We start from the raw sequence: 8288 nt of genomic DNA, 5'->3' as shown, positions 1-8288 counted from the left end.
TGTGTGTGTGTGTGTGTGTGTGTGTGTTTGTGTTGTGGAGCCCAGAGTTCCTAGCCTTCCACCTTTTCTGAGACAGGGTCTGTCTTCTGCTGCGCTGCAATGTGTAGTAGGTGAGCTGGCCTGTGAGAATCCAGGACTTCTCTTGTCTGCATCTCCCACATCATGGTAGGAGTCTTAAAGAGATACAGACTCCTGTTGCAGGGGCTCACGGATCTGAACCCAGGTCCTCATGATTGTATCACAGGTACCTCACTCACTGAGCCGCCTTTCCAGACTCAGAATAGTTTCTCCGATTAACTACTCCCTGTGTGCACGCGCATGTGTGTGTGTGTGTGTGTGTGTGTGTGTATCATAAACATCTACAAAAACTCAGTGTTTTCTACTTGCAAACCCAGGGTTGATGACTTCTTTGGTGTACAAACTGATGATGTGGCCACTCCACTGTACGGCTAAGGGGAAGGTGTTTATTGTAGATATGATGGAGAGGGTAGCCAGAGGCATCTGGAGGAGTCCGGGGGGGAGGGGGAGAGAGAGAGAGAGAGAGAGAGAGAGAGAGAGAGAGAGAGAGAGAGAGAGAGAGAAATGGCCTGAACATGGCCAGTGGATTGGACCTGACCATGAAAGAAGTGGAGCAGAGCAGAGCAGAGAGATGGGGGGGGGGGCGAGGTGTGAGAGATGAAGACGAAAAAGAGATGAGGGCAAACTTTGGATCTGACATTGTGGTTTATTATTATTATTATTGTTGTTGTTGTTGTTGTTGTTGTTGTTTCTCACATCTGCACAGGCAGAACCTTTACTCATGTTTATTCCAGGACACATGCTCTGGCACATGTATGTAGGTCAGAGGTCAACTTTTAGAAGTCAGATTTTTTTAGTCTCCACCTTGTGGGGCCTGGGGATTGAACATAGGTTGTTAGACTTGGCCATCTGCTGAGCCATTTCCATGGTCCGATCTTTCTTTTACTTTTTGTTTTTTCTTTTTTAAAAATTTCCAACCACTTTTGTTTAGAGCACGGCAGACTCTCTCATCACTTTCTGCTACTGATAGTCTGGCGTACTGGAAGGTAGATCTGTCATTTAATGGGCAAACAAAAAGAAGGAAAGACAAAAAGAACGGAAGAGGGAGATGCAGAGCGACCTGGGCACTCCAGAAAATGGTCCGGTCGGTACTGGTGAGGCTGCGACTGTCCCCTGCCTCATGCTTGTCACAGAATCCCAAAGCCAGGCAGAGGACAGAAGGTACTGTCTCCCAGGGCTCTCTGTATCTTCCTAGACCAGGGACAATGCTTAACGTCAACTGCAGCTACAAATGTGTGATGAAAACCTCTGCCATTCGTTTTGTTCTGTTGATTCTAGCCTCCATCCTGTAATTGGCAAAACATTAGTTTGTGATACTGAGGATGGAGCCCAGGGCTTGCGCATGATAGGCAAATCTTCTACCACCAAGTTATGCCCCTCACTGGGGGATTCCAGGCTCTGCTGTTTAGCCAAATCCCAGCTCTTATCTAAGTGTGTGTGTGTGTGTTTGTCTGTGTATATGTGTGTGTCTGTGTATATGTATGTTACACACTTATCGTTTATTCTATTTATACAATAAGTTAAACAAGTGCCAGGTCCTGTGGCCCAGTTTCTCCCCTAACCTGGGAGCCTTACAATAGTTGTAGTCAGTGAGGGCCGTGAGAAACGCTGCCTTCACCACGATCCCCAAAGCCGGGCTACTTTCTTCCAGCTCTTGATGTCTCAGGGCCTTGTATCCTGAGGAGACAGACCCTCGGCGCCCCCTTCCTCCAGGTCACATCTTTGGCATGTGTTAACTCCTTGTACACGATGGGTTCTTGTGTAAAACAGCTGCCCTCTTCATCACATTCCTCGTGCCTGCTGGCAAGAGTGTTTGTTAACCGTGTTCGTGTTCCCTTTTAGAAGGCAGGCCACTGAAGTCTCTCTAACCACTTCTGTAACTGTGGGTGGTGGTGGGGTGGGGGCAGGTCTCAAAGGTGCTAGAGCAGAGCTTCCCAACCTGTGGGTCTCGAACCCCTTGGCCAACTTCTAGCTCCAAACATGTTTACATTATGATTCATAACCGTAGCAAAATTACAGTTATGAAGCAGGAACACAATCATTTGAAGGTCAGGGGTCACCACACCATGAGTCTCAGGGTCAGGAAGGTTGAGAGTCATTGTACTACAGGAGTAGCGGGTACCCCTAAAACTGAAAATTTTGAATTAAGTCTTGGGGGGGGGGCAAAGATAGCCTTAGGAAGGTTGAGAAGCGTGATGCTAGAGTATATAGTCTAGAAGAGGTTAATTAAGGCACTTCATATGTACAGTGGTATGGAAATCATTGTCCAAGCTGGGTGAAGACTCCAGTATGTTTTGGGGCCACCCACACTCCTGTCAGTAATTTCCCATTCATGCCTTACAAGAAAGCCCAACAATGTCACTGGTTCCCGGGGTGAATTCTGGGGGAACTGTTTTATCAGGGGGACATTATGAAGGGGGGGGCAGATGCATCTAGGGTAAGAATTCTCACAACACGATGACAAAGGCCCATGTTTGTTGATGCTTACTGTAGACTTGGAGCTGAGTGACCCCAGGATTCTGTTATTTCACAGGGTGGCATTTAATCTTTACAAAGACCTTAAAGGGGGTGGACGTCAGTATTCTTCCCATTTCACAGATGAGGATGGCAAGATTCAGGTGGAACAAATAATTTGTCCATAGGCAGGGGGTAGAGGGGGAACTTCTGAACACACTGGTCATGTGGCTCAGTCTTCACCTTCTCACTCCCCCCTCGCCCCCACCCCCACCCCAGTCCTGGAACTCCCTGCGTGTGGATAGCCTTGGTGTCTTGCTGGTGAGTTTTGCTGGCCTGTAATTCCATTCCTGAAAGAGAATTTCTTAAAAGGGCTACACGGACCGTTAGAAGACACTGCTTTCGGCTGGGAGTGATGATCTGTACCGGCCACTCTGGAAGCCAGGAGGCTGAGGCAGGGTGACCCTGGGAGTTCAGGGCCCAGCTAAACAGGGAGATTCTCTCAGAGGAGATACATAGCAAGTTCTCAGGCCCAGGAGGCACCTGACTTCTAACCCAGGAATCCATGCAAAAAATTGGGTGGGTACGGCCTTATACACTGGGTACTGCCAGCATCAGGGAGGTAGAGACAGGGATTCCCGGAGTGTTCTGGCCAATCAGTGTGTAGCCTACAAAAACAAACAAACAAACAAACAAACAAACAAACAAAAACAAAAACAACAACAACAACAACAACAACAACAACAACAACAACAAAAACCCAGCAAGAACCCATTTCAAAAAAGAAACAAGGTTGATGGTGACTGAGAATATCCAAGGAGTCCTCTAGCCTCCACATGCACACTCATACACCCTCATGCAAAAAAATGTGATTCTTACCCAAATATATACTGAGATTTCCCCCTCCCCACTGTATTTATCTACCTGACATTCTCCCACCCCCACTCCCCCAAGCTCAGGCTGTCCTGGAAACTTACTGGTAGCACAGACTGACCTCCGATTCCAGATTATCCCGCCTCTACCTCCTCAGTGCTGCGAGGACAGGTGTGCCCCACCACACCTGGCTCATTTCTCACTCTTTATGGCAACCCCTTCCACACACATCTGTGAAACCAACACACACACAGAGCTTACCTGGTGACCCAAGAAGGCTCTAAGACAATTTAGAAGGGAAGGCTGGGACATGAAAAGACAGGACTACCGTGGGCTAAGAAATCTTAAATGTCAAAGGTGTGCCAACAGTAGCAAGTGTGTTGGGGACTCAAGAAACCCTGCAACTCAGGCGGCAGGCCAGGAGGCAGGGACAGGGAGGGAATCCTGATTAACTTGGGTGACTGGCTGCCAGTGCCCAAACTCCCTTGGCAGCAGGACCAGCCAATGGAGAGGTGGTGGCTGAGCTTTTTGGAAGAAACGCTAAGGATGATTTTCCACGGGTTGTTCCTGATTGGAGCAAGAAATTTCTCCGCGTCTTTGATGCTGACAGTGTGTAGGCTGCCGAGAGATTCATGGTCCTCATAGGGAGTAAGACCCTGGGAGCTCGGATAAAAGGGAGATACCAGAAAAGCTAGTGCCAACCAGGTGGGTTGTTCTCTCAGCTCTGGCTCACCCTAGCAGGAGCAGGAAGGGGTTGTGAGAGCCCTCTGGGGGCAGGGGGTGGGGGTAGGTGACTAGTTACTTTGATCTTTTTCTTGATAAGACTGTCCTTGGTAGCAAGATGTATCCTGTCAGCAGCTGGACACTTGAATGGCAGTCAGATGCCCCCCCCCCCCAAAGCTAAGTGTTGACTCAAAGCTAATTGTTGCCCTTCAAGTGTGAGGTAAGGGAGACCAGGATTCTTCCTGGGTGTAGACTTGGGAAGTCAGTCCCAGGTTAGGCTGCAAACAATTTGTGAAGTTTCCACCCCACACCTTGTGTCAAGGTAGGTACCCATTCTTTCTTATGGAATCTGTACTATGACCTTGGTAGAAGTGGGGACGGGCCACATGTTCTGAGGCTCTAAGGGATGCGGGATGAGAGGTGGGTGTGTGTGCTTATGCCCTTCGTAGACATAGCGACGGCGGCTCACAGCATTTTGCTCTCACCTTAGTTTTGACTACCAGCCTATCCGTCGACACCTCTTCCTCCCCCATGGCATTTGGGGACTCAGGTGTAACTGTGGGCATCGGGGAAGAAGGAGTTAAGGTTGGGGTGGGCGTGCTTCGGTTGGGGTTGAGGTGTTTAATAGAGAGAAGCAAGCAATTGGCGAGTGTGAACGTGGGCAGCTTCTTTGGGGAGGAGAGGAAAGAGGGCCGGCTGCTAAGCTGCGGCTCGCCCCCCGCGTGTGTCTGCCTGTGTGTGCAGCGTGCATGTGTGTGTGAGAGAGAGAGCGAGTGAGCGAGCGAGTGTGAGTGCGCGCGCACCGAGGCGTTCCTCAGGTTGCGCTGCCTGGAAACGGAGGGAGCCATTGGAGAGGCTTTGGGGGTGGGGGTGGGGGTGGGGGTGGGAGGTCCCCAATCCTGGGAGAAAAGCGAAGAGAGACTGGGGTGGCCAAGCCAGTCCAGCAACCAGGCTCCAGGCTCGGTGTCGGGGAAGAAGCCAAGAGTGGTAGGGGGATCTCCTTGCTAGAGACCGCTTCTTCCTCTGCAGGAATCGGGGAGGCACTGGGGAGGAGGCCGGAGCTGCATGGAGTTTCTGGGGCGCTCAACTCCGGCGGGGCCTCGGCCACTGGGCTCCCGGGCGCAGCGAGGAGGCAGCCGCGCACATGGGCTAAGCCCGCGCGGCCAGCGGGCGCGGGAGGGGTAGAGGCGAGAGCGGTGCAGGGGGTGCGGGGCGCACGTTCCCCCAGACGGGTGGCGAGGACAAGGACAGGGGAGAAAGGAGCAGCCTAGATCACCCCGCGGGCTCTGCAAAGCCCATCTGTGAGACTCAAGGGAAAGGCAAGACTCGCGCCGGGCTCCCGGGTGCCGCTGGGTTGGGCAAAGCGGCCTCCCAACCGGAGTGGGGGCACGCCGTGGGAGCCGGCTACGGAGAGGAAGGATGCCCGCGCGGGGACGCGTGTGAGCGCCAGGCTGAGCGCTCGGGTTCGCGTCGCCCCCTCCCTGCGGGCCTCGGAGGAGGTGCCTGGGCTGCCGGGCAGCGGAGCTCCGGCTCCAGGAGAGGTGAGTGATGCTCTCTCCCAGTCTTTATCCTGCATCCTCCCTGCATCTTTGCCTCCCTCGCTGCTTCCATGGTCCCTTCCCCCGGATGCCCCTACCCTAGTGAGTCTCGGAGTGGGCGGGTGTGCTGCCCACAAGCGCCTCCCGGACCTGTTGGCCCCGCTCTTAGCACCCCACCTCTCGGGGCCGGGGTGTCACCCGAGCCATCCTGATTTCTCTTGATGCTTAGGGTGGGTGAGGAACGCTAGAATTGCAGAAGGGGCCTGGGTACACTCGTGGGAATCCCGGGACTGTGCCCAGCTCGTGGAGTCTTGGGTGCTAGTGGCCACCGGGCTGCGCGTCCCCGGGGACACCCAGGTTGTGGGAAAAGGGAGCTTTGGGTGTCCGGGATCCGATCGCATCGCAGCCTAAGTGGGAGTCCTTGGTGGCATTCTGGTCTCTGGGAAGCTGGAGTCATGGCGATCTATCTAGGGAGGTGGGAGGTATGGATCACTCCATCTCCATCTTCCCACCCCATGCTTGCCCCCTTGGGGAGGATCGGTGGTCTTGGAGCACGTGTGGTGACCCCTGAGGCCTCAGGCAGTCCCACTGGGACCTCTGGGTGGTAAGCTTTGGAACTAATCCAGATCCAGGGCAGAGGTAGACTCTCTAGCGCAAGCCAGGTTTGCCCAGGTGCCCAGCTTCCCCAGACCACGCTTCAGGGAGTGAACTTCCTCAGACTTGGTCTGAGGGCGCCTGGGCAGCAGCAGGTAGTTCTAGTCTTGCCTCAGGGAGGACCCGAGGATACTTTGACCCACAAGCAGATGGTGCTAAGCCAGGACTGAGCGCTGCGGTTTGATTCCACAGTGCGGGACACGTGCATCCTAGGGCCCCCTTCCTGATGTTTCTTCTTCAAGCTGTTCCTTTGCCCGAGGAGTTTGTGAGAGATCCCATTTGCGCCTCATTCCTTACCTCCAGGGGTAGCTGTGCCTGCATGCAGTTCCTTAGGTGCCAAGACTGGGGCGCCATCCCTAGGCCCCAGACTATTCTTTTTTTATTGTTTTTTTTTTTTTTATAAAAAGGAGACATTCCTGGGTTCAAAATATAGCAGCCAGGAGTCGGTAGCGTGTGGCTGTGAAGTCTGATAAATTGTGGTCTTAACTACCTTCTGCAGTGGCCCAGTGCAGTCTGAACTGCCGTTACTAAGACCGGGAGAGACAACGGGCACTGTTTTAACCCTATGCTTTGGTGCACGTGGAGGGACTCGTGTTCTGCATCTAACTGCTGTCTTCCGGTCTCAAAGATCAACTTCACACACACACACGCACACGCACACGCACACGCACACACACACACACGAATCAGAGCTAAGCAAAAGGTTGTGAAGCTGGTTGGTGTGAATTGTCTTACAGGGTGGTGCAAGACACGCTGTCCACAGAGTACCACTCTAGCTCTCCTTGGGGTTGTTGGAGGTGGTAATTTAACATTTTAATTAACTAACTAACTAACCTAACTAACTAATTAATTAATGCAAGGTGGGCATCAGTGGTATGGTAACAATCAACGTGGGTTGTTATTGTTATTTATTAGTTTCTTATTTATTTGGTGTGTGTGTGTGTGTGTGTGTGTGTGTGTGTGTGTGTGTTGGAGGCCAGAGGCATAGAATCTCCCTGAAGCTGGAGTTACGGTGTAGTTGGGAGCCACCTGACATGGGCCCTGGGAACCAAACTCAGGTCCTCTTTGCAAGAGCAGCAAGCACCCTTGACCACGGACCCCCCCCCCCGATTTTATTTATTTTATTTTCTCTTTTGGCATTACTGGGGATGACACCCAATGTTGGGAACCCGTTTCCTAGGAGTGCTCCGCCACAGAGTGAAGTCCCCCCACTTCCTACCATTGGCTTGTACTCGCCAATTCTGCCCTGGGAGGGGTTGGCTGAAGACTTAGGTGCCCCTTTAGATCTCTCTGGGGCTCGAAGCTCCCTTGCTGTGCCTCGTTTAGCATCCTCCCATGGTGCTCAGGTCAAGGAGACTGTTCATTACTTCTCTGAGCAGTGCACGGGGTCCTGGCAGATACCCAAGGCTGGTCATGAGCTGAGTGGCTTCTGAAAGGTGGCCTTCTCAGAGTCAGTTGAAGCTCGTGGGGTTTAAGTGAAGCAGCTGGGGGTGGGGGGGTGGGAGATCACCGTTTCCAATGGTTTTAGGATCGTTCACTAAAATGCCACCTCTTTTCAGATCCTGAAGGTGACAGTTGTCACCAACCCAGCCTTCACTGACAGTGTGGCATAGAGTCCTTTGTAGAAAGAGAATAAGTAGCCAGGGATGGTGGCTAAGGTCTGTGACCTCAGCACCTGTGATGCTGAGGTCCCAGGAGAACTGAGGCTAGACTGGGCTGCACTGTGAAACAACCAATCAGTCAGCCAGTCACATAGACCCTATCTCAAAACAAATGAACCAACAACAAACTAATTTAATTCAGCTAGTATCACTGAGAAAACTCACAGTTAAGACCTAATGGGAATCCTTGAACCCCTTTCCTCTTGGTAGATAAGGGTGGGCAGCCGGACAGGGTAGAGGGTATCTGCTGGCACCTTCCTTCCTTCCTTCCTTCCTTCCTTCCTTCCTTCCTTCCTTCCTTCCTTCC

The 8288-nt window shown here is 52.4% G+C and overlaps 1 protein-coding gene across 2 annotated transcripts in view; it reads left to right on the top strand.

Annotated features, from left to right (window-relative positions):
- Positions 1-8288, top strand: part of Caln1 (calneuron 1) — a 434985-nt gene that overhangs the window by 27839 nt on the left and 398858 nt on the right. Inside the window, exon 1 of one of the 2 annotated variants that reach the window (XM_021186856.2) lies at positions 5010-5669. The exons of the other annotated variant lie outside the window; for it this stretch is intronic. The gene's annotated coding sequence lies outside the window, so the exon portion shown is untranslated. Of the gene's footprint in view, positions 1-5009; positions 5670-8288 lie in introns of those variants that run through there. 2 annotated transcript variants of the gene reach the window in all.

The sequence above is a fragment of the Mus pahari genome, chromosome 23 (genome assembly GCF_900095145.1).
Source record: "Mus pahari chromosome 23, PAHARI_EIJ_v1.1, whole genome shotgun sequence".
Lineage (NCBI taxonomy): Eukaryota > Metazoa > Chordata > Mammalia > Rodentia > Muridae > Mus > Mus pahari.
The sequence above is the reverse complement of the archived record's forward strand: the minus strand, read 5'-3'. Positions and strand labels throughout refer to the sequence as shown.